At 43.4% G+C, this 27,039-nt stretch overlaps 1 long non-coding RNA gene across 1 annotated transcript; it reads right to left on the bottom strand.

Annotated features, from left to right (window-relative positions):
* Positions 1–252: 252 nt before the first annotated feature.
* LOC139387421 (uncharacterized) lies at positions 253–26,819 on the bottom strand. The gene is made up of 3 exons (XR_011629159.1): positions 26,682–26,819; positions 25,477–25,710; positions 253–2,240 (listed from the first exon to the last, which is right to left on the bottom strand). It is a non-coding gene; the product is annotated as an uncharacterized lncRNA (long non-coding RNA).
* Positions 26,820–27,039: the final 220 nt, after the last annotated feature.

Here is a 27,039-nt window from a genome sequence, read left to right as displayed (position 1 = left end):
AAAAGGCTACCTAAGTATGATTCTCAATCAGAGACAACTAACGACACCTGCCTCTGATTGAGAACCATACCAGGCCAAACGCATAAACACAACATAGAAAACAGAACATAGACAACCCACCCAACTCACGCCCTTACCATACTAAAACAAAGACATAACAAAGGAACTAAAGGTCAGAACGTGACAGTAAGGAGGTTTGGGAGGGCAGGTAGCCTAGTGGTTAGGTGTTGGGCCAGTAACCAAAAGGTTGGGCCAGTAACCAAAAGGTTGCTGGATCAAATCCACAAGCCGACAAGTTAAACATATGTTCTGCCCCTGAACAAGGCAGTTACTGTAGGCCGTCAACCCACTGTAGGCCTTTATTGTAAATAAGAATTTGTTCTTAACTGACCTGCCTAGTTAAATAAAGGTAAAATATATATTTTACAAAACATGCATCCTTTTTGTACTAAAGTAATACAGCAAAAAATGTGGGAAAGCAATTACCTTTTTGTACTGAACACAAAGTGTTATGTTTGGGCAAATTCCAATAAAACACATTATTGAGTACCACTTTCAAACATAGTGGTGGCTGCATCATGTTATGGGTATGGTTGTAATGTTTAGGATTTTGCCTGTGCTTTTTTATCGTGAAACTTCCCAGTCCTTGAGAAAAACCTGGTTCAGTCTGCTTTCCACCAGACACTGGAAGAGGAATTCACTTTTCAGCTGGACAAAAACCTAACTCACAATGCCAAATCTACACTGGTGTTGCTTACCAAGAAGACAGTGAATGTTTGAGTTACAGTTTTGACTTAAATCTACTTGAAAATCTATTTCAAGACCTGAAAATAGTTGTCTAGCAATGATCAACTATCAGGAATCAAGGTAAGACCCAAGTGCAGACTGTGTGAAGTAATTTTTTTTATTGTAATCACAGGGGCAGGCAAACGACAGGTCAAGGCAGGCAGGGGTCGATAATCCAGAGTAGGAGCAAAGGTACAGGACGGCAGGCCGGCTCAGGGACATTCAGAGTTCAGTAATCCAGGGGTGGTGTCACGCCCTGACCATAGTTTGCGTTGTTTGTTTCTATGTTTTGTTTGGTCAGGGTGTGATATGAGTGGGCATTCTATGTTGTATGTCTAGTTTGTCTGTTTCGATGTGTTTGTCCTGATATGGTTCTCAATCAGAGGCAGGTGTTAGTCATTGTCTCTGATTGGGAACCATATTTAGGTAGCCTGTTTTGTATTATGGGTTGTGGGTGATTGTTCCTGTTTCCTGTGTGTGTGTGTTCACGTTACGGGACTGTTTCGTCTTCGTTCATATTGTCGGTTTATTGTTTTTGAAGAACGTTACAGGTGGAGTGAAGGTACAGGATGGCAGGCAGGCTCAGTGTCAGGGACGGGCAGGTACAGGGTCAAAAACCAGGAGGGCGAGAAAAGAGAGACGGGGAAAAGACAGTAGCTGACAGGACGAATGCTGGTAAGCTTGACAAACAAGACGAACTGGCAACAGACAAACAGAAAACACAGGTATAAGTACACAGGGGATAATGGGGAAGATGGGCGACACCTGGAGGGGGTGGAGACAAGCACAAAGACAGGTGAAACAGATCAGGGCGTGACAATCAACAACCAATTTGACAGGGCTTGAAGAATTTTGAAAATAATAATGTTTCACAATCCACATGGAACGCTCTTAGAGACTTACCCAGAAACACTCACAGTTGTAATCACTGACAAATTTGACAATTTTTATTTATTTTATTTGCTATTTTTTCTTATTTATTTTTATCCCTTTTTCTCCCCCAATTTTATGGTATCCAATTGGTAGCTACAGTCTTGTCTCATCGCTGCAACTCCCGTACGGACTCGGGAGCCGTGCTTACTCCGAAACACAACCCAACTAAGCCACACTGCTTCTTGACACAATGTCCACTTAACCTGGAAGCCAGCCACACCAATGCGTCAGAGGAAACACCGTACACCTGGCGACCGTGTCAGCATGCATGTACCCGGCCCGCCACAAGAGTCACTAGAGTGCAATGCGACAAGGACACCCCTGCCGGCCAAAACCTTTTACCTAAACCGGACGATGCTGTCCAATTGTGCACCATCCCATGGGTCTCCCGGTTACAGCCGGCTGCGACAGAGCCTGGACTCAAACCAGGATCTCTAGTGGCACAGCTAGCACTGTGATGCAGTGCCTTAGACCACTGTGCAACTTGGGAGGCCATCCAATGTGACGGAGCTTGAGAAGATCTGCAAAGAAGAATGGGAGAAATGATTTTAGCGTCATACCCAAGAAGACTTGGGTATGCCGAAGGTGCTACATCAAAGTAATGAGTAAAGGGTCTGAATACTTATGTAAATGTGATTTTTCAGTTTTTTACTTTTAATACATTTGCAAAAAAAAAAAGCCTTCTTTGTCATTATGGGGTATTGTGTGTGTAGACTGATGAGGGGAAAAAAACGATTTAATCAATTTTAGAATAAGGCTGTAACGTAACAAAATGTGGAAAAAATCAAGGGGTCTGAATACTTTCTGAATGCACTGTATACTGTGTAAGAACTGCCCTCAAGACTTTTCACACCTTCTTTTCACACTAAGCCCCCCAGCCCATTCACTTTGTTGACTGATTTTTCCTCTCAAAAGCAGGTCCCAATGTCCCTCATTGTGTCCCTACACAATACGCTAGCCTGTTTCTAAACCTGTGTTCACAACCATGTCTTTGAAGGAGATGTGCAGTACCAGCAAATCTTCTGCCAGAGGACCAAACAGTTGGTGGTTAACAAAAGGCTAAGCTGTGTTTTGCAATATTGCACTTGTGATTTCATGAATATGAATATTTTTTAGTAATATTATTTGACTGTTGCGCTATGCTATTCAGCGGTTGCTGACGAAAATGATCCCGCGACACGGATGGGTAGCGTCAAGAATTAAGAAGGTCTATGAGCCTTGCACTCACCACTTCTAGCAAAGTCTTATCCAGTTTGCCGTACACCTCAGACAGGACAAGACCATTCGCCACTAGCACATAGTGTCTCGGCTTCCACAGTCCACCATGCCAAACACCATTGCCAGTGTCGAAGTTTGATATAGGACATTGTGGATCAACATAAGACCTTGTAGAACCTACATGAAAATAATTATGGATATTTTCTATCAATCTTCAGTAACATTTTACGACACAGTCAAAACATATCATAATGTCATAAGAGCTAACATAACCTGTCATAATATGGTCATATCACTTTCATGACCCATATATTTACACCTGTTTGACATATATTGCATTATTTTATGGCTGGTTATGACACCTACATGAGGCTGTCTAAACCCACATTTATTCAAATGTGTTTTTTATCTTGCAAAGATGTTTCCTGTCATTTGAAAGTTGTTTTCTTAAAGTCCTTTGTTGTTGTTGTAATGAATTCTTTACAGAAATGTTTCTGTTGTTGTTTTTTTCATCATATTTTAAATAATCTTGTGTCACTTGTACTAAGAAAATGCACTTTTTGACAAGGTCATAGAGCATTATGACCATCATAATCATATAAGCCAGATAGGCCTATCAGGTACATGCCTTTATGTAACTCATTAGTAACAGAGGGTGCCTTGTCCTGCTCCTGAAATATGCTCCTGCATTCATCCCAGTCATCAGAAACAGCATTGGGGTTGGTGCATGTCTGACATCAATGTGTGCGCAATTACAACTATAATTTAATATAGTCCATTTCTGAAAATGTTAATTAACATAAACATACTATTGACACGTAGGCTATGGTGTAATGGAATGTTTTGCCTTGTGTGGTAGGTTTTGCGGGTTTTGACACTATTATGTAGTTGTGTCAGCCACAAAATAATGCTATATACACTGCTAAAAAAAAGGGAACACTAAAATAAAACATCCTAGATCTGAATGAATGAAATATTGTTATTAAATACTTTTTTCTTTACATAGTTGAATGTGCTGACAACAAAATCACACAAAAATGATCAATGGAAATCAAATTTATCAACCCATGGAGGTCTGGATTTGGAGTCACACTCAAAATTAAAGTGGAAAACACACTACAGGCTGATCCAACTTTGATGTAATGTCCTTAAAACCAGTCAAAATGAGGCTCAGTAGTGTGTGTGGCCTCCATGTGCCTGTATGACCTCCCTACAACGCCTGGGCATGCTCCTGATGAGGTGGCGGATGGTCTCCTGAGGGATCTCCTCCCAGACCTGGACTAAAGCATCCGCCAACTCCTGGACAGTTTGTGGTGCAACGTGGCGTTGGTGGATGGAGCGAGACATGATGTCCCAGATGTGCTCAATTGGATTCAGGTCTGGGGAACGGGCGGGCCAGTCCATAGCATCAATGCCTTCCTCTTGCAGGAACTGCTGACACACTCCAGCTACATGAGGTTTAGCATTGTCTTGCATTAGGAGGAACCCAGTGCACACCGCACCAGCATATGGTCTCACAAGGGGTCTGAGGATCTCATCTCAGTACCTAATGGCAGTCAGGCTACCTCTAGCGAGCACATGGAAGGCTGTGCGGCCCCCCAAAGAAATGCCACCCCACACCATGACTGACCCACCGCCAAACCGGTCATGCTGGAGGATGTTGCAGGCAGCAGAACGTTCTCCACGGCGTCTCCAGACTCTGTCACGTCTGTCACATGTGCTCAGTGTGAACCTGCTTTCCTCTGTGAAGAGCACAGGGCGCCAGTGGCGAATTTGCCAATCTTGGTGTTCTCTGGTAAATGCCAAACGCCCAGCACGGTGTTGGGCTGTAAGCACAACCCCCACCTGTGGACGTCGGGCCCTCATACCACCCTCATGGAGTCTGTTTCTGACCGTTTGAGCAGACACATGCACATTTGTGGCCTGCTGGAGGTCATTTTTCAGGGCTCTGGCAGTGCTCCTCCTGCTCCTCCTTGCACAAAGGCGGAGGTAGCGGTCCTGCTGCTGGGTTGTTGCCCTCCTATGGCCTACTCCACGTCTCCTGAAGTACTGGCCTGTCTCCTGGTAGCGCCTCCATGCTCTGGACACTACGCTGACAGACACAGCAAACCTTCTTGCCACAGCTCGCATTGATGTGCCATCCTGGATGAGCTGCACTACCTGAGCCACTTGTGTGGGTTGTAGACTCCGTCTCATTCTACCACTAGAGTGAAAGCACCGCCAGCATTCAAAAGTGACCAAAACATCAGCCAGGAAGCATATCAACTGAGAAGTGGTCTGTGGTCACCACCTGCAGAACCACTCCTTTATTGGGGGTGTCTTGCTAATTGCATATAATTTCCACCTGCTGTCTATTCCATTTGCACAACAGCATGTGAAATGTATTGTCAATCAGTGTTGCTTCCTAAGTGGACAGTTTGATTTCACAGAAGTGTGATTGACTTGGAGTTACATTGTGCTGTTTAAGTGTTCCCTTTATTTTTTTGAGCAGTGTATATCACACAGGTCTAACTAAATATGTGTGTCATGACAGTGTAATGACCATATGTGATCGACCGGCTCGATTCGGTCTTTTGTTGCAAAATTTTAAACTATATTTTTTACATTGAATAAAAGCAGAGACTCAGAGCTGGAAAATGGTATATCATACACTACAGTTGAGGAACAATGGGAAAGTAATTATGTTTTGAAAGTTGATAAACTTGTAAACTCACTTCTGAGAAAACGGCCCTTAAATGTTTTGGTACCTACCAGCGAGCTCTTCTTTGTCTACACACATTCTGCATCGTTCACACCCTTTTAAGCTTTAGCCCCACCTATCTCTTTAAGGATTCACATGTGAGGCTATGTACTAAACAACCAAAGATTTCAATATTAAAGGCTTGTTTATTTTTTTATTCTACCTTTATTTAACTAGACAAGTTAGTTAAGAACAAATCCTTATTTTCAATGACGGCCTAGGAACAGTGGGTTAACTGCCTTGTTCAGGGACAGAACGACAGATATTTTACCTTGTCAGATTTGATCTTGGAACCTTTCTATTACTAGTCCAACGCTTTCGGTCACTAGTCCAACCACTAGGCTACTTGACACCCCATTTATACTACTACGTGTGTTTGTAAATTTAATGTGCTCTGGGCATTCGTAAACTCAGAGCGTTTCGCTCTCAGAGCGTTCAGAACGAACACTGGAAGCTCTGACCGAAAACATTGGCTAGCTTGCTAACGTTGGCTAGTTTGCTAGCTACTTCCAGAAGCAAATGAGAGAACAGCTCACTGACCATTTTACTCACCATTGCATAGCTGGTTAGGCTGTTTTTTTGTTATCCAGAGCATAGGTGACTGCAACTGTGCTGCTGGCAACAATTTAATTACGCTATTTTGCCAACATTTACTGACACCAGCCATATTCAACAGGTGTTAAACGTTGGTAAATTTGTCAATTATTCTGTGCTCTAAGCACACTCAGACTAGAGTGCTCTGAAATTGGAGTAGGTAGTCAGAGCAAATTTACCAGCTACGTCTATCGACAGTTGTCTCAGTGACATCATAAACATTCTATTGAAATAGTTACTTGCAAAGTGGAATCTTTTGTTTAGACATGTAGCTAGCTATCTAAACAATTAACCATAATCCCAACTCATAATGTTACTACCCTGCATGAATCTGCAAGTAGCTAACCAACCATGTTCAATGTTAGCTAGCTAACAGTAGGCTATAACTAGCAATGCAAATGGCTCTGAGATACAAATAGTATTACTACACAGATCATACACAACATTAGATAGCTTGCTAACAGTACACTTTAACTTGAAATGAAAACAGCTTGTAAAAATGTAGCTAGCTAGACTCTCTTAACTGTATACATGGATGGCAGTTTCTCCCTCTGCCATGGTTGCGCTCAGTTTGAAGATGTAATCCGGAGACAATACTGACGAGCTCATATTATATAATGAAGCGTGCAACACGGCAGACCAATCTGAACTCATCTCTCAGCATGTCCAGCCCACTCATTATCTCAGCCAATCATGGCTAGCGGGAAGGTTGCTGTCCTTTTCCATGGCTAAACCAACTAGGCTTGTAATTTAACAATGTTATTCATATTTACAGATGGCATACAAGTTTGTTATGAAGGCACATGAAAGTTCACATTTTCCAGAAGGCATTTCTGCCAAACAAAATGTAATAAAAAAAATATTTAAAAAATTATGTTCAAACTTCCTATGCAGTAGTTTCCTGAAACGAGTCACATATTATGACAAGGTTATGACCCCGTCATAACGTGTTATGATGCTGGGTGTCAAGTAAAGTGTTACCCAATAGCCTGAATTTGTCTGCCATTATGGATTCACATATGATATTCATATAGTCTGTAAAAGGGCTATGTAGCATCAAACCGATGTAAGAAATTCAGATATATCAAAATAAAGTTTATTTGTCAAATCATAAAATAGTGTAAGTCAACACACACAAATACACCACTGACATACACTCACCGGACAGTTTTTTTTAGTACACCACCTCATTCACAAAATTGGATCTCTCCTACAGACATTTAGTCATGTGGCCATGGCTTGCTAAACAGAGCAGGCAGACAGGCATCAGGGCATTCAGTTATTGTTTGATTGAATGTTGCAATGGGAAAAACGAGTTTGAGGGTGGTATGCTCGTCGGTGCCAGGCACACCGGTTCCAGTATCTCAGAAAAGGCTGCCCTACTGGGCTTTTCACGCATGACAGTGTCTACGGTTTATCGAGAAATGTGCGACAAACAAAAATGGGCTGGGCTATTGCAGCAGACGACCACACCGGGTTCAACACCTATCAGTTAAAAACAAGAAGAAGAACCTCCAGTGGGCCCTTGATCACCAACACTGGACAATTAAGGAGTTGAAAAACATAGCCTGGTCTGACAATTCCTGTTCTTGTTGCGTCATGTTGATGGCAGAGTCAAGATTTGGCGTAAGCTGCATGAGTCCATGGACCCATACTGCCTTGTGTCAACAGTACAGGCTGGTGGTGGTGGTGTACCGTCGTCCATTCTGCAGCAACTGCGTGATGCCATTGCGTCATTATGGACTAACACCCCTGTGGAACATTTCCAACTTGTAGAATCCATGCCCTGAAGAATTCAGGATGTTCTGGAGGCAAAGGGGGTCAGACCTGGTACCAGATAGGTCTACCTAATAAACTGGCGGGTGAGTGTATAAGGCAAAACATACAACATCTTACCAGATCCATATTATACAACTTATTATATTTTTGTATAATAATCTTCTTCTGCCATACAAGATTCTTATTTGAATTTCAAGATTATTTTCCATATGGGTTACTGCTATGGGGGCACTCACAATGGCCACCAGTCCATCCATTATGGCATAATTGACCTGAATGGGGACACCTGTTCTACTCATTCTAATTCTATATTTGGATTCAGTGTTGCCAGCCTTAATCACACCGTCTGACAATCCAGAGCCGCATTGCAACTGAATAAAAACAACTTCTGTTTCATGTTTGAACTCTTTGAAGCTTTTCACCTTATTGACATCTTCCAAGTCAAGGTGTCATCAAGCTCCAAAAACAACAGCAACATATAAAAAGGCTACTCCCTTCCCTCCTTTCTTATTTCCTTCACTTCATCCATCTTTACCTCCCTACTCTTTTTCTTCCTTCCTCCCCAACTCCCCCTCCTTCCTTCCGCCGTTCCTTCCTTCCTTACCTCCCTTACCTCCTAATTAGTATGGCTGGGTTAAGTCTATGCAAAGCAGATGCACCAGGGTATTCTCAGCCCAGGAAACAAACACACTGTGTTGACGGGAGAGTGACAGCTCTTTAAATGGGAGATGTCGTTATCACACACAATCCCTCTGCTGGAAACCCACTTTAATCAGGTGCTCACAAAGACACAGGAGGCTCTGCGAGTTTGGCCTGGACCCTGACTCCCCCTTCCTCCGCACGCAGTGATATTGAAATGAAGGGGCGGAACAGAGAAACACTGTGAAAGAGACAACAACAAGGAGTTGGCTTTTCGAGAGGGATGGATGGGAAGAACAAGTCACAATTTTGCTGTAAAGATGAGAGTCGAAGTGGAGTTAGATGTAGACCTGGGTTCAAATAAAGCATAAGCACGGTATTTGAATGTTTGGTTTGTTAAATGTGTAACATCCATTTTATTAGTTTACTTCGCTACTCGAGTAATCTCTCTCCACTCTCTCCGCTTTCAACACATACAGTACCTAGCCCTGCCCCCTGTCACTCAAGGAGTGCATTTGTTGTTGCTCAACCATGAGACATTTGCGTTCAGTCATTATGGTCAACGCAGCACATGCAACAATGTTGATGACTATACTGTTTCCACTTTGCTTCTTGATTCTTCGAATCCACAAGCATTCTATAATTGCACTATTAGTGTTTTTTACATCTGCAAACAGCTAGTTTGTCTTAGCAAGTTGTGTATAAAATATGTTAGCAGCTAATGCTAATTGCTAATTAGCTGGCTAGCTAACTAGCTAATAAATGTACTGAGTCAGACCAAATGTAGCTAGCTATACAGCCTGATACCAGTGATGGTATAGGCCTAAATCGGGATGTTGTTTGTGCAACAGTAACTTCTAAGTCAAAGAGGAATAGGTGAAGGATGTGTTAGCTACATGAAGTAGCTAAGAGAAAACATTTAATGTAGCCAAGGATTATAGGGTCCCCTAGGAAACAATGACTAACACACTGACTCCACAAAAAGTAGGGATTCAACAAGGGTTCTTCTCGAACCTCAAAGTTCTTTGAAGAACCTTAGGGTTCTTTTCACTGAACATTTCCCCCAAAAGGTTCTTCCAAGACCCCAATAGTAAGTGGAGTTCATCAAGGAACCTCCTTAGCTGGTGGGGGTTCTTGCCGAAACATTTGGATTTTAATTAGAAAGGACAGCAGGTGCAGGCACTTAACTGGAAAATGTAAAGATCTCCTCAATTTGAGGAAAGGTTTGTCCCTTGTATGATCTAAATTGATGTTGTTTTATGATGATACCATCTATCTTTTCATGTTTGTGCAAATCTTTCTAAAAGAGAAAATAGACACAATATAATGGATATCAATCCACAAAGAGGTAAGAATATGTAAGCTATAAGAATATGTTGAAGGCTAGCTGTATTGGTGCAGATGACTGAACTGCTCACTTTTGTGTCTGTGTCTGCAGGTATACAGACAACGAGGCATACAAAGGTATATCAATTGGTACTGGTATGTTATGCAGAGCACATTTACCATCCTCTTTCCTTACCTCTTCAATGAATATACCGTAGGCCTCTACATTATGGACAGGGTATGTGTATGAAAACCATTATCAAAACAGTTTTTTTCCATTCACAATTACCATGAAAACCAGGGTATGAATAATGTTGTGTGCATGTTTTGTTAATCATCTGTATAATAAAAAAGTGTTGTATTCACCTCCCTACACCTTTGATGAATATAACAGGAAACCTGTTCGATCAACATGCACTGCAAAATCATTCTGACAATGGCTATGGAGAACATCAACACTAACATCAACAAGCCAGAGGACATACCATCACAATAACTCCTCCCTGGCATTTTCATTAGTTGTCATGTCCAACAACACTGTATTCAATGTGTCCACTATTATCTTCTAACTATATAATTAGTATAATCATTCTTGTTCCATGATTCAAACAGTTCACATAAGTATTTTGATATAAATCACAAGTAAAATCGCAATTGCAACAATTTGTCAGATTCTCCCTAGGAGAGGTGGGTGTGGAGTCAGGCGCAAGAGATTAAGAGTTACAAGAAGGGTGTTTTATTTAAGTCCATCAACAAAACAGGCACAGGACCACAACAGCAGCCACAAAAACACAGGAACTCAGTCTAGTCGAATACGGAGGAAAACACTCCTCTGACTCAACAAACTTGCAGAAAAACAGTCCGGTGAAAAGACCTGTTAAACTGAACAAACAAAACGCAACCCAAAGCAACAAGATACACAAACAATCCTGCACAAAACCTAGTGGGTAGGGAGAGATTAAATACCTCACAAATGAACCTAAACTAGACACAGTTGAACACAAGACAGACAAAAACCAAACGAAAAAGAAAAGGGATCGGTGGCAGCTAGTAGACCGGTGACGACGAGCGCCAAGCGCCGCCCGAACAGGGAGAGGAGCCACCTTCGGTGGAAGTCGTGACTGTACCCCCCCCTGATGCGCGGCTCCCGCAGTGCGCCAACGCTGGCCTCGAGGACGACCCGGAGGGCGAGGCGCAGGGCGATCCGGATGGAGGCAGTGGAACTCACCCAGCAGAGATGGGCCCAAGATGTCCCCCACCGGCACCCAGCACCTCTCCTCCGGACCGTACCCCTCACAATCTACGAGGTACTGCAGACCCCCCACCCGACGCCTAGAGTCCAGGATGGAACGTACTGTGTACGCCGGGGCCCCCTGGGGGGGGGGGGGGGGCGGAGGGACCTCCCACACCTCAACGTCCTGCAGTGGACCAGCTACCACCGGCCTGAGGAGAGACACATGAAACGAGGGGTTAAAACGATAGTAAGGGGGGGCTGTAACCGGTAAAACACCTTGTTTATTCTCCTCAGGACTTTAATTGGCCCCACAAACCACAAGCCCAGCTCCAGCAGGGCAGGCGGAGGGGCAGGTTTCTGGTCGAGACCCAGACCCGGTCCCCCGGTATGAACACGGGGGCCTCACTGCGGTGGCGGTCAGCGCTCTCATCGTACCGTCCACCGGCCCGTTTCAGGGATTCCTGGACAGCTCTCCAGGTCTCCTATGAGCGCTGCACCCATTACTCCACTGCAGGAGCCTCGGTCTGGCTCTGATTCCACGGCACCAGGACCGGCTGATAGCCCAAAACGCACAGAAACGGCGACAGGATCGTGGAGGAGTGGCGGAGTGAATTCTGAGCCATCTCGGCCCATGGGACGAACCTCGCCCACTCTCCTGGCCGGTCTTGGCAATACGACCGCAGAAACCTGGCAACATCCTGATTCACTCTCTCCACCTGCCCATTACTCTCAGGGTGAAAACACAAGGTCAGGCTGATCGAGACCCCCAGACGCTCCATGAATGCCCTCCTAACACGGGACGTGAACAGGGGACCCCGATCAGAAACGATGTCCTCAGGCACCCCGTAGTGCCGGAATACGTGTGTAAACAGGGCCTCCGCAGTCTGTAGGGCCGAAGGGAGACTGGGCAAAGGAAGGAGACGGCAGGACTTAGAAAACCGATCCATAAATACCTCAGTGGTGTTCCCCTGTGACGGAGAAAGATATGTGAGGAAGTCCACTGACAGGTGTGACCAAGGCCGCTGTGGAACGGGGAGGGGCTGTAACTTCCCTCTAGGCAGGTGTCTAGGAGCCTTACACTGGGCGCACACCGAACAGGAGGAGACATAAACCCTCACGTCCTTAGCCAAGGTGGGCCCCCAGTACTTCCCCCTAAGACCCCGCACCGTCCTATCAATCCCCGGATGACCAGAGAAGGGTAGTGTGTGGGCCCACTTGATCAATCTATCGCAAACACCAAGTGGGACGTACTTCCGAACAGCTGTTCACCGTGGCGTGGCGTAGGTTCTAACTGTGACGCCCGCTCTATGTCCGCGTCCACCTCCCATACCACCGGTGCCACCAGAGAAGAAGCCGGAAGTATGGGGGTGGGATCGATGGACAGCTCCTCGGTATCATAGAGACAGTGCGTTGGCCTTAGCGTTACGGGAACCTGGTCTATATGAGATGGTGAAACGAAATCTGGTAAAAAACATCAACCACCTTGCCTGATGACATCCTCGTCTTCTACCGCTCCCCCCAAGAACACGTGATCCATGTCTGGCAAGTTCTCCAGCACCTTCTGGAGAACCAGTTGTTCGTTAAGTTGGAAAAGTGTGAGGTCCATCGTTCCACCATTCCCTTTCCCTTTCTGGACTACATCATCTCTGCTGAGAGTGTCAAGATGGATCCCGAGAAGGTGAGAGCGGTGGTGGTTTGATCTCAGCCTACGTCCAGGGTGCAGCTGCAATGCTTCCTGGGGTTCGCTAACTTTTATCGCAGCTTTATCCGGGGTTACAGCACCTTGCCCTCCCCCTTGTCTGCCCTCACCTCTACCAAGGTTCCATTCACGTGGTCCACGGCCGCAAACTGGGCGTTCTGGGACCTTAAACATTGCTTCACCACGGCTCCGATCCTGGTTCATCTGGACCCTTCCCAATAGTTAGTGGTGGAGGCCGATGCTTTTGATGTCGGGTGGGGGCTGTTCTGGCTCGACGGGGCGGAACATCCGTTCATTGTGTGGACCTAACATAAAAACCTGGAGTATCTTCGCACCACCAAGTGCCTCAACTCCAGGCAGGTGAGATTGGTCCTGCTGTTTACTCAGTTCAGCTTATTCCTCTCCTAGTAGGAGACCAAATACTTATTTTCCACCATAATTTGCAAATAAATTCATTAAAAATCCTACAATGTGATTTTCTGGATTTTTTTCTTCTCATTTTGTCTGTCATAGTTGAAGTGTACCTATGATGAAAATTACAGGCCTCTCTCATCTTTTTATGTGGGAGAACTTGCACAATTGGTGGCTGACTAAATACTTTTTCCCCCACTGTATATTGTGGATAAGGAGTTACCTATCTAACAGAACACAGAGGGTGTTCTTTAACCTCTCTGATCTCCCAAACCCGGATCCGGTATCGTGACTACAGCCTCAAGCTCATTACCATAACGCAACGTTAACTATTCATGAAAATCGCAAATGAAATGAAATAAATATGCCATCTCGCAAGCTTAGCCTTTTGTAAACAAAACTGTCATCTCAGATTTTCAAAATATGCTTCTCAACCATAGGAAAACAATAATTTGTGTAACAGTAGCTAGCAAACAAAGGATTTAGCGTTAGCATTAGCGTTAGCATCCAGCACGCAACATTTCAACAAAAACATAAAAGCCTTCAAATAAAATCATTTACCTTTGAAGAACTTCTGATGTTTTCAATGAGGATACTCTCAGTTGGATAGCAGATGCTCAGTTTTTCCAAAAAGATTCTTTGTGTATTAGAAATAGCTCCGTTTTCTACATCACATTTGGCTACCAAAAAAAAACCGAAAATTCAGTCCTCAAAACGCGAACTTTTTTCCAAATTAACTCCATAATATCGACTGAAAACATGGCAAACGTTGTTTAGAATCAATCATCAAGGTGTTTTTCACATATCTCTTCATTAATACATCGTTCTTGGACACATGCTTTCTCCCCTGAATCAAATGGTAAAGTAGAAGCAGCTGGCAATTGCGCACCGAATTCGACGCAGGACACCAGGCGGAAACTTGGAAAATGTAGTCTCTTATGGTCAATCTTCCAATGATATGCCTACAAATACGTCACAATGCTGCTAAGACCTTGGGGAACGACAGAAAGTGTAGGCTCATTCCTTGCGCAATCACAGCCATATAAGGAGACAATCGAAAACAGAGCTTCAGAAATTCTGCTAATTCCTGGTTGATGCATCATCTTGGTTTCGCCTGTAGAATGAGTTCTGGGGCACTTACAGACAAAATCTGATTCTGAAACTTCAGAGTGTTTTCTTTCCAAAACTGTCAAGAATATGCATAGTCGAGCATCTTTTCGTGACAAAATATCGCGCTTAAAACGGGAACGTTTTTTATCCAAAAATGAAATAGCGCCCCTAGAGATCTAAGAGGTTAAGGTCTTACTCACATCGGCTGCAGAGAGCGTGATCACACAGTCTTCCGGAACAGCTGGTGCTCTCATGCATGTTTCAGTGTTATTTGCCTCAAAGCGAGCATAGAAGTAGTTTAGCTCGTCTGGTAGGCTCGTGTCACTGGGCAGCTCTCGGCTGTGCTTCCCTTCATAGTCTGTAATGGTTTGCCACATCTGACTAACGTCAGAGCCGGTATAGTATGATTCGATCTTTGTCCTGTATTGATGCTTTATCTGTTTGATGGTTCATCAAAGGGCATAGCGGGATTTCTTATAAGCTTCCGGGTTAGAGTCCCGCACCTTGAAAGCGGTAGTTCTCGCCTTTAGTTCAGTGAGGATATTCCCTGTAATCTATGGCTTCTGGTTGGGGTATGTACGTACTGTCACTGGGGGGCCAATGACTGATGTGGTGTACTCCTCAATACCACTGGAGGAATCTCAGAAAATATTCCAGTCTGTGCTAGCAAAACAATCCTGTAGCTAAGCATCTGCTTCATCTGACCACTTTTTTATTGATCTAGTCACTGGTGCTTCCTGCTTTAACTTTTGGTTGTAAGCAGGAATCAGGAGGATAGAATTATGGTCCGATTTGCCAAATGGAGGGCGAGGGAGAGCTTTGTATGTGTCTCTGTGTGTGGACTAAAGGTTGTCCTGAATTTTTTTCCCTCTGGTTACACATTTAACATTCTGATAGAAATTTGGAAAAGTGGATTTAAGTTTCCCTGCAATAAAGTATTTGGCTACTAGGAATGCTGCATCTGGGTGAGAGTTTTCTTGTTTGCTTAACTTCTTGAATGTAGTGGGCAGGATTTTAATTTTTGATTTGAAACTGCCTATTTCTTAGGCTCAGAAACTAGAATATGCATATAATTGTCAGATCAGGATAGAAAACACTTTAAAGTTTCCAAAACTGTCAAAATATTGTCTGTGAGTATAACAGAACTGATATTGCAGGCGAAAATCTGAGGAAAATTAAACCAGGAAGTGCTGTTTTTCCTGAAATCTCTCTGTTCCATTTGGATGCCTTGCCTCCATTTAAAGGGATATCAACCAAATTCCTTGTCCTATGGCTTCCTCAAGGTGTCACCAGTCTTTAGACATAGTTTCAGGCTTTTATTTTGAAAAATGAGCGAGAAAGGTAACATGACGTCAGTGGATAGCTGAGTGTTCGCAACAGAGTGGGGCAGCCATTGTCTCTCCCTCTCCTATTGAAAAAGCGACAGTCCTGGTTGATATATTATTGATTATATATTTTAAAAACAACCTGAGGATGGATTATGAAAACGTTTGACATGTTTCTGTGGACATTACGGGTACTATTTGGAATTTTTGTCTGTGATGTCGTGACCGCTCGAGCCTGTGGATTTCTGAACATAACGCGCCAAACAAATGGAGGTACTTTGGATATAAAAATAATCTTTATGGAACAAAAGGAACATTTATTGTGTAACTAGGAGACTCGTGAGGGCAAATATTTGAAGATCATCAAAGGTAAGCAATTTAATCTATTGCTTTTCTGACTTTCGTGACCAATCTACTTGGCTGCTAGTGTTTGTGTAATTTTGTATACTTAGAGAGATGTTCTTACATAAATGCTTGTTATGTTTTCTCCGAAAATAAGTATTGAAATCTGACACGCCACATGGATTAACAACAAGCTAAGCTGTGTTTTGCTATATTGCACTTGTGATTTCATGAAGAAAAATATTTTGAGTAATTTTATTTGAATTTGGCGCTCTGCAATTCAGCGGGTGTTGATGAAAATGATCCCGCTAAAGGGATGGGGACAGTAGCATCTCACCTCTTCAACAGCCAGTGAAACTGCAGGGCGCCAAATTCAAAACAACAGAAATCCCATAATTAAAATTCCTCAAACATACAAGTATTTTACACCATTTTAAAGATACACTTGTTGTAAATCCAACCACAGTGTCCGATTTCAAAAAGGCTTTACGACGAAAGAAAACCAAACGATTATGTTAGGTGAGTGCCTTTTCACAGACTTTTTTCCAGCCAAAGAGAGGATTCACAAAAAGCAGAAATCTAGATAAAATTAATCACTAACCTTTGATGATCTTCATCAGATGACACTCATAGGACTTCATGTTACACAATACATGTATGTTTTGTTCGGTAAAGTACCTATTTATATCCAAAAATCTGAGTTTACATTGGAGCGTTATGTTCAGAAGTCCCAAAACATCCAGTGATTTTACAGAGAGTCACTGTCACGGCTGTTTGAAGGAGAGGACCAAGGTGCAGCGTGGTGAGCGTACATTTTCCTTTGATAATCAAAATGACGCTGACAAAACAATAAACAATACAAAAACAAATTGTGAAGCTCAAAGGCAAAGTGCCATAAAGAAAGTCAACTTCCCAAGACAGGTGGGAAAAAAGGCACCTAAGTATGGTTCCTAATCAGAGACAACGATAGACCGGACCTTGTTGTACTATCTTGTCTCATTGCTACAACTCCCGTACAGGCTCGGGAGAGACGAAGGCTGAATGTTATGCGTCCTCCGATACACAACCCAACCAGCCGTACTGCTTCTTAACACAGCGCGCCTCCAACCCGGAAGCCAGCCGCACCAATGTGTCGGAGGCTACACCGTGCACCTGGCAACCTTGGCTAGCGCGCGCCCGGCCCACCACAGGAGTTGCTGGTGCGCGATGAGACAAGGAGATCCCAACCGACCAATCCCTCCCTAACCCGGACGACGCTAGGCCAATTGTGCGTCGCCCCACGGACCTCCCGGTCGCGGCCGGTTACAACAGAGCCTGGGCGCGAACCCAGGGATTCTGATGGCACAGCTGGCGCTGCAATACAGCGCCCTTAACCACTGCGCCACCCGGGAGGCCCCTGTTTGTTTTTCTATGTTTGGTTTCTGTTTCGGCCTAGCATGTTTCTCAATCAGATGTCATTAGTTGTCTCTGATTGCGAATCATACTTAGGTAGCCTGGGTTTCACTTTTGAGTTGTGGGTGTTTGTTTCCGTGTGAGTGTTTGTCGCCACACGGTACTGTTCCGGTTTTGTTGATGCACGTTATTGTGTTTTGTTCTAGTGTTCTGTTGTTTTTCGTATTAAACATAACGGACACTTACCACACTGCTTCTTGGTCCGATCCTTACTCCTCTTCAAACGAAGAGGAGATCTGCCGTTACACACCCAAAATCCAACTCAGTACAAGTACCCCTCACAGAGCTAGAAAGAATAATAAGATCCCTCCTCAAGCCAATTTCATTCAACATACAGTGTAAAAGCATATGCATGCATTTCTCAGCCTTGCCTGAGAGTATAGTTATTCACCAAACACACTCTTTATTGCAAACACAACAGGCAATCACTCCTTTGATACAATGCACATTCAATGATTCAATATGATGATAATGTCCACCCCCTTCTCATTGGTCTTTTGAGCACCACTTATATTGGTTGAAACCTGTGATCAGGATTAGGATCCTCATTATCCTCGACATAGTCCGGAATTTGATATATGTCAGGAAGTACACCATCTATTACATTCTATAACAATTGATGTCGGTCTTGATAGGTACGACAATCCCATTTTCCCAGGATTGAGTCCAAACAGTCCCAGGCATGGGAATCATGTACATCATTGTTCTTTACTTCCTGTTGTAGTCCTTTCAGCTTGGTCAATGCCTTACTTACTCACTCAACGTGGTCAATGCAGCAGAGTCTGTATAGTTAATGAATCTTTGTCGGTTATAGTAAATGTAATTTATCCAGTCTGTTTTTGTAAGGCGATATAAAAATACATATTTATTCAAATCCTGACTTAACCTCATCTCCTGCCTTGTATTCCTTGGAGAGTCCTCTAGGTTGGCCTATTCCATCCAAATAGACCTTGGGGTCAGACTTATATTCTCTCCTTATTCTATGTTTTGTACTTTGTGGCTTAGCATTACCAGGATTCCATTTAATGATAGTTATCTGTTGAATCAATCTAACCCTTGCACAAAGGCCTGTCCATCCTTTTGATAATGTTGCCCTTAATCTCATCCCTTCACATATCCAGAAGATATCTGCCACTACCACTGTCTGTTCTTCATATGGTGCAATTAATGGCAGTGCTAGGGTTTGATTTCAACAACTATCAGGAGTTATTACTGTCTTTATTTCCACTGTCTGTTAAGAAGTTGATAGTAGGGAAGGTTCCTTCCCATTCTCCTGTCGTTGTTTCTCCGTCCCCTTTGACAGTGCCTCCGTCAAGGGTATCTGGGTAGGTGTGTCATCAGGAGCAACAGGCATGTCACTCCTCCTCATCTCTGGACTCTCTGAATCTTCAGGCGAGTATATCTGTTAACTATTGTGAGTTGTGCCGTGATCCTTTCTCCTTCTGTTTCCTCCAGGCCCCAGCCTGGTGTATTAGCATCTTCTCCTTCCATTCCCTCCAGGCTTCTGCCTGGAGTAAGAGCATCCTCATCTCTCGTTCCTTCCAGGCTCCTGCCTGGAGAATGAGCATTCTCTCCTTTCGTTCCCTCCAGGCTCCTGCCTGGTGTCCTCTGCTTCCTCATCTCTCAATGGTTGCTCGCGATCCCCTCTGGTACTCTGGTACAGTGGTTTAGATTGCACCACAAAGTGCTTCCTTTCACCTGGACGGTTGTTGGTGTTGCTAGGACCACTTCGTAAGGACCCTCTCGCCTTGGCTCGTTCCACTTCCTCCGGAATACTCGGACCTGGTCCCCTTGGATCACCGGACGTGAAACCTCTGGTCCTGGTTCTGGTTTTTGCCATCTTTCTCTGAGGCTTTCAAACTCAGAGACTTATGGCCTCTGTTCTATAATTACACCATGCTCTATCTTATTTTCCATCTCTCATCACCTCCACTTTTTCCTTCTGGTTCCTAAGAGAGTCTATTCTACCACCATTCTACCACGCCCAGAAATCTGCTCCTTTTCTTCTCAGTCCCCAACGCACTAGACCACCAGTTTTGATAGCCTTTAGCCGTACCCTCATCCTACTCCTCCTCTGTTCCTCGGGTGACGTGGAGGTGTCCCCAGGCACTCTCATTTGTTGACTTCTGTAACAGAAAAAGCCTTGGTTTCATGCATGTTAACATCAGAAGCCTCTCCTTAACTTCTTGCGTCGCGCAAACCCGTATCCGGGAGCGTAATCATAGCCTCAAGCTCATTACCATAACGCAACGTTAACTATTCATGAAAATCGCAAATGAAATGAAAGAAATATATTCACTCACAAGCTTAGCCTTTTGTTAACAACACTGTCATCTCAGATTTTCAAAATATGCTTTTCAACCATAGCTACACAAGCATTTGTGTAAGAGTATTGATAGCTAGCATAGCATTAAGCCTAGCATTCAGCACGCAACATTTTCACAAAAACAAGAAAAGCATTCAAATAAAATCATTTACCTTTGAAGAACTTTGGATGTTTTCAATGAGGAGACTCTGTTAGATAGCAAATGTTCAGTTTTTCCCAAAATATTATTTGTGTAGGAGAAATCGCTCCGTTTTGTTCATCACGTTTGGCTAAGAAAAACCCCTGAAAATTCAGTCATTACAACGCCAAACTTTTTTCCAAATTAACTCCATAATATCGACAGAAACATGGCAAACGTTGTTTAGAATCACTCCTCAAGGTTTTTTCACATATCTATTCGATGATAAATCATTTGTGGCAGTTGGGTTTCTCCTTGGAAGCAAACAGAAAAATACATGCAGCTGGTGATTACGCAATAATTGCGACGGAGGACACCAAGCGACCACCACTACTATATGTAGTGTAAAATGGTCAATCTTCCAATGATATGCCTACAAATACGTCACAATGCTGTCAACACTATGGGGAAACGACAGAAAGTCTAAGCTCATTCGTGACCCATACACAGCCATATAAGGACTCATTGAAACACAGCGCGTTCAAAATCTGGGGGCACTTCCTGTTTGAAATGTCATCTTGGTTTGGCCTGTAGCATCAGTTCTGTGGCACTCACAGACAATATCTTTGCAGATTTGGAAACGTCAGAGTGTTTTCTTTCCAAGGCTGTCAATTATATGAATAGTCGAGCATCTTTTCGTGACAAAATTAAAAGAGCGCCCCCTATATCAAAGAAGTTAAGTTTGTTTTACTCACTGCCTTAGCACACTCCACCAACCCTGATGTCCTTGCCGTGTCTGAATCCTGGCTTAGGAAGGCCACCAAAAATTCTGAGATTCCCATACCCAAATACAACATTTTCCGTCAAGATAGAACTGCCAAAGGGGGAGGAGTTGCAATCTACTCCAGAGATAGCCTGCAAGGTTCTGTCAAACTTTCCAGGTCTATGCACAAACAGTTCGAGCTTCAAATTCTGAAAATGAGTCTCTCCAGAAATAAGTCTCTCACTGTTGCCACCTGTTATAGACCCCCCTCAGCCCCCAGCTGTGCCCTGGACACCATATGTGAATTGATCGCCCACCATCTAGCTTCAGAGTTCGTTCTGTTAGGTCACCTAAACTGGGACAGTCCTACAATCTAAGCTAGATGCCCTCAATCTCACACAAATTATCAAGGAACCCACCAGGTACAACCCTAAATCTGTAAACATGGGCACCCTCATAGATATTATCCTGACCAACTTGCCCTCCAAATACACCTCTGCTGTTTTCAATCAGGATCTCAGCAATCACTGCCTCATTGCCTGCATCCGCAATGGGTCCTTGATCAAACAACCACCCCTCATCACTGTCAAACTCTCCCTAAAACACTTCTGTGAGCAGGCCTTTCTAATCGACCTGGCCCGGGTATCCTGGAAGGATAATGACCTCATCCCCTCAGTCGAGGATGCCTGGTCGTATTTTAAAAGTAATTTCCTTACAATCTTAAAAAAGCATGCCCCTTTCAAAAAATGTAGAACTAAGACCAGATATAGCCCTTGGTTCACTCCAGACCTGACTGTCCTCGACCAGCACAAAAACATCCTGTGGCGGACTGCACTAGCATCGAATAGTCCGCGCGATATGCAACCTTTCAGGGAAGTCAGGAACCAATACACGCTGCCAGTCAGGAAAGCAAAGGCTAGCTTTTTCAAACAGATATTTGCATCCTGTATCTCTAACTCCAAAAGGTTTTGAGACCCTGTAAAGTCCATGGAGAATAAGAACACCTCTTCCCAGCTGCCCACTGCACTGAGGCTAGGTACCATTGTCACCACCGATAAATCCACGATAATCGAGAATTTCAATAAGCATTTCTCTACGGCTGGCCATGCTTCCTCCTGGCTACCCCAACCCCGGCCAACAACTCCGCACCCCCCGCAGCTACTTGCCCAAGCCTCCCCAGCTTCTCCTTTACCCAAATCCAGATAGCAGATGTTTTGAAAGACCTGAAAAACCTGGACCTGTAAAAATCAGCTGGGCTTGACAATCTGGACTCTCTCTTTCTAAAATTATCCGCTGCCATTGTCGCAACCCCTATCACCAGTCTGTTCAACCTTTCTTTCGTATCGTCCGAGATCCCTAAAGATTGGAATGCTGTTGCGGTCATCCCCCTCTTCAAAGGGGGTGACACTCTACACCCAAACTGTTACAGACCTATATCCACCCTGCCCTGCCTTTCTAAAGCCATCGAAAGCCAAGTTAATAAACAGATCACCTACCATTTCGAATCCCACTGTACCTTCTCCTCTGTGCAATCTGGTTTCCGAGCTGGTCACGGGTGCACCTCAGTCACGTTCAAGGTACTAAAATATATCATAACCGCCATTGATAACAACAGTACTGCGCAGTCGTCTTCATCGACCTGGCCAAGGCTTTCGACTCTGTCAATCACCGTATTCTTATCGGCAGACTCAACAGCCTTGGTTTCTCAAATGACTTCATCGCCTGGTTCACCAACTTTTTCTCAGAGAGAGTTCAGTGTGTCAAATCAGAGGGCCTGTTGTCCGGACCTCTGTCAGTCTCTATAGGGGTACCACAGGGTTCAATTCTCGGGCCGACTCAATGATGTCGCACTTTCTGCGGGTGATTCCTTGATCCACCTCTACGCAGATGATACCATTCTGTGTACATGTGGCCCTTCTTTGGACACTGTGTTAACTAACCTCCAAATGAGCTTCAATGCCATACAACACTCCTTCCGTGGCCTCCAACTGCTCTTAAACGCTAGCTAAACCAAATGCGTGCTCTTCAACCGCTCGTTGCCCGCACCCGCCTGCCCGACTAGCATCACTACTCTAGACGCTTCTGACTTAGAATATGTGGACAACTACAAATACTTTGGTGTCTGGTTAGACTGTAAACTCTCCTTCCAGACTCATATTAAACATCTCCAATCCAAAATTAAATCTAGAATCGGTTTCCTTTTTCGCAACAAAGCCTCCTTCACTCACGCTGCCAAACATACCCTCCTAAAACTGAATGTCCTACCGATCCTCGACTTCGGCGATGTCATTTACAAAATAGCTTCCAATACTCTACTCAGCAAGCTGGATGCAGTCTATCACAGTGCCATCCGTTTTGTCACCAAAGCCCCTTATACCACCCACCACTGGGACCTGTATGCTCTATTTGGCTGGCCCTCGCTACATATTCGTCACCAGACCCACTGGCTCCATGTCATCTAGAAGTTTATGCTAGGTAAAGCTCCGCCTTATCTCAGCTCACTGGTCACGATAACAACACCCACTCGTAGCACACGCTCCATCAGGTATATCTCACTGGTCATCCCCAAAGCCAACATCTCTTTAGTCCGCTTTTCCTTCCAGTTCTCTGCTGCCAATGACTGGAAAGAATTGCTGAACCTGGAAACTTATATTTCCCTCACTAGCTTTAAACTTCTTGCTCCTACTTGAGACGCAGATGTCTCAAGTAGACACCTGGAAATGCAAATGCGCTACGCTAAATGCTAAATGTACTCGTTAAAACTCAAACCTTAATCAAAATTCACATGCAGGGTATTGAATTAAAGCTACACTCGTTGTGAACCTAGCCAACAAGTCAGATTTTTAAAATGCTTTTCGGCGAAAGCATGAGAAGCTATTATCTGATAGCATGCAAAACCTCAAAATGCCTGAATGCGATGTAAACAAAGATATAGCTTAGCCGGCGCTACACAAAACGCAGAAATAAAATATAAAACATTCATTACCTTTGACGAGCTTCTTTCTTGGCACTCCTATATGCCCCATAAACATCACTATTGGGTCTTTTTTTCGTTTAAATCGGTCCATATATACCCAAAATAGCTTTCTATGGAAGCTGTGTCATCCAGAAAAAAACATCGTTTTTAAACGCTGCGTCATTTTTTCAAATTAAAAAAGTCGACGATAAACTTTCACAAAACACTTCGAAATACTTTTGTAATCCAACTTTAGGTATTAGTAAACGTTTATAATCTATCAAAATGATTACAGGGCGATATATATTCAATAGCTCCTCGTTTTCAAATCAATGGCTGCCAATGTGCACATTCAAAACATCCTGGTGGAGACCGGAAGAAATGGAATCCAGTAAGTTGGATTTACAAAGAAAAAAGTCCCTTGAAAATGACGACAATGGCGACATCGTGTGGAATCTGTAGGAATTGCATGCAGGTCGATAATTAATTTTGTGCCCTTTTAACAACCTATGAAAGTGACGCATGGAAATAATTTTTAGCTTTCAGAGAGCAGTTTTTCTTGCGCTTTTCAATGAAACACACGATCTGTTATAGTCACAGCCGTGATTTAACCAGTTCTAGAAACTTCAGAGTGTTTTCTATCTACACATACTAATCATATGCATATACTATATTCCTGGCATGAGTAGCAGGACGCTGAAAAGTTGCGCGATTTTTAACAGAATGTTCGAAAAAGGAGGGGGTAGACTTAAGAGGCTATCTGAGCAGCTAACCGATCGCTGCAGCTGTACATAGCCCATCTGTAAATAGCCCACCCAATCTACATACCTTATCCGAAAATATGTTTGTTCAAATGTACTTTTCTGCTCTTTTGCACATCAGTTTTTCTACTTGCACATCATTATCTGTTCATCGATCACACCAGTGTTAATTTGCTAAACTGTAACTACTTCGCTACTATACCCTATTTATTGCCTTACCTCCTCACGCCATTTGCACACACTGTATATAGACTTTCTTTTTTTCTATTGTGTTATTGACTGTACACTTGTTTATTCCATGTGTAACTGTGTTGTCGTTTATGTCGCACTGCTTTGCTTTATCTTGGCCAGGTCGCAGTTGTAAATGAGAACTTGTTCGCAACTTGCTTATCTGGTTAAATAAAGGTGCTAGCACAAGGCTTGGAAAGCAATGAAAAACAAAATGTAACAGTATTAACAATGTGATAAGTTATGCATATGTATATATGCATGAAAACCAAAGTCTGAGACCATGACAATTCTCACTTTCTCTTCACCTGTCTCTATGCTTCCAGGATACTTTTCTGCTGGACTTCACAAAAATAAAAGCCAAAAAAACCTTCCTCATGCTTTCGCCCAGTCTTCCCCTTTCGACCCCAGGTTCTGAGAGGTGTTCTCAAGCCATGTCATTTATACTTTTTTTATTGCCACTTAATAGGCATATCACCTGATAGACAGGTGCGTATCCCTAATCAATGCTGCATCCTCTTCAGGTAACTTGGCACTGTATGTGCTCTCACATTGATGCCTTCAGCATGTTGTTTAGAGTACAATTACCCTAACATCTATCCACTTTCATATGATGCATTAACCAATAAAGGAAGTAGCTCCTAGACTTAACCCATCCTCATGTATGACTACAGTGGAATCTAGTCTCTCTCTCTCTTTATCTCCGCTTCCTCTGTCATGGTGTTTTCAAGCTCACCCATTATGCAGCTGGACCTTACTTCTTGTGAGAATTATGCACCCACCGAAGAGAGACATGACGATCTTTACCACTGCAGGTGCTGTAAGGAGTACCGTATGTTGACCACAACCAATGCTGTCCCAACACCCCCAGGCTGGTGTATCTTGATGTACACTCAATCTCCAGAATTCAGTCTATGCCCTTGGTTATCTCTGGCTCCTTATGTGCTGCTTTCACCTGAGGACATACACACTGCAACACATGGGTCATTTACTGACAACAGACTCTCTTCTTATGGCAAGATCACTAATTTGTCATATTAAAATAAGAGCCCCATGTAAACATTCTGTCTCAAACACCTCCCCTCCTGCTACAGATACATTTACACATAACAATTGCCCAATTTCGGACCCTACAGCAACTGCCGTAAGAATAACTAGCGCATGTAATCTGTCAAGTGCCTTCCAGCTGTTAAAAATTAAGAAAAATACCTATGAGTTGGAAGAATATCCAACCTAACAAAACTCTAAGTCATAAGTTTATCAAACTTTTACCATAGTGTTCAGAATGCCACCACTATCACTTTTACTCTTAATTGTCCCTCAATTTTACATCCCTATATTTTACACAGCCAGCTTTCCTTCCTTTCCCATGAGCTATCTCCTGTAACAATATACATAGTCTCTAGAAATAACACTCCCATAACCTTAATTTGTGAGCCCCCTCAGATCCCCAATGCAGTCACAGTCCATCTAACCCATAACACATTAGTCACTACTCCAATTTACTACCAGAGTTAGATACATACTAAAACATTCTCAAATCAATTTAGTCAATATATAACAGTACCTCCTCAGGAATACAAATTTATGTTCCAGAAAATGAAAAATAAATTGACTAAAGAAGAAAAAAGAAAACAAAAAATTATAATAACAGCACATTACCCATGCATGCGACCAACATTATGTGTCTGAATACATTGGAAAACAAAAGATAACAAAAACCCTCATGGTTAAACCCTAGCTATCATCCAGTGAGTACTCTTAACAACCTCCCTGTCAGAGGACACTTAGAATGAATGTTTCTGGAGCCTCCCCTAGCCTAATATATTTGAGTAGAGCTTTCACCGTTCGAAAGCAACTCTTTCTTTATATCTGAATAATAACAACAATATTTTATAAATTATCCCACCCAAATTCAGAATGACATTCCTCAATGCTTACTTTGAGACTATGACTAAAATTCCTGCTTCTTAACTTAACATCATCCCGGTTAGAATGAACGTTTGTAAACGGAACCTTTCGTTGTCGTTCATAACTCTTCACATCACAACCTCCCTTCGTTCCTGGTTACCTTTCACAAGTGTCCTAGAAATAAAAGACCAGTTATCACTATGCATCCTTAGTCTACACTTATTCATTGTGAATAGACACCTGTTCCCCTTTAGTCTCCCTTCTCCCAGGGACATACCATTCCAGCATGTCTATTTCAGATATAGTTCACAGGTCATCTTCCCAACGGACACAGTTGTCCCTCACTCTTCAGCCGATTAGGGAGGGTTTGAGGTTCACACACACTAGT

This window comes from Oncorhynchus clarkii, chromosome 28 (genome assembly GCF_045791955.1).
Source record: "Oncorhynchus clarkii lewisi isolate Uvic-CL-2024 chromosome 28, UVic_Ocla_1.0, whole genome shotgun sequence".
Taxonomy (NCBI): Eukaryota; Metazoa; Chordata; class Actinopteri; order Salmoniformes; family Salmonidae; genus Oncorhynchus; species Oncorhynchus clarkii.
Note: the sequence above shows the minus strand (reverse complement) of the source record. Positions and strands in the feature narration are given on the sequence as shown.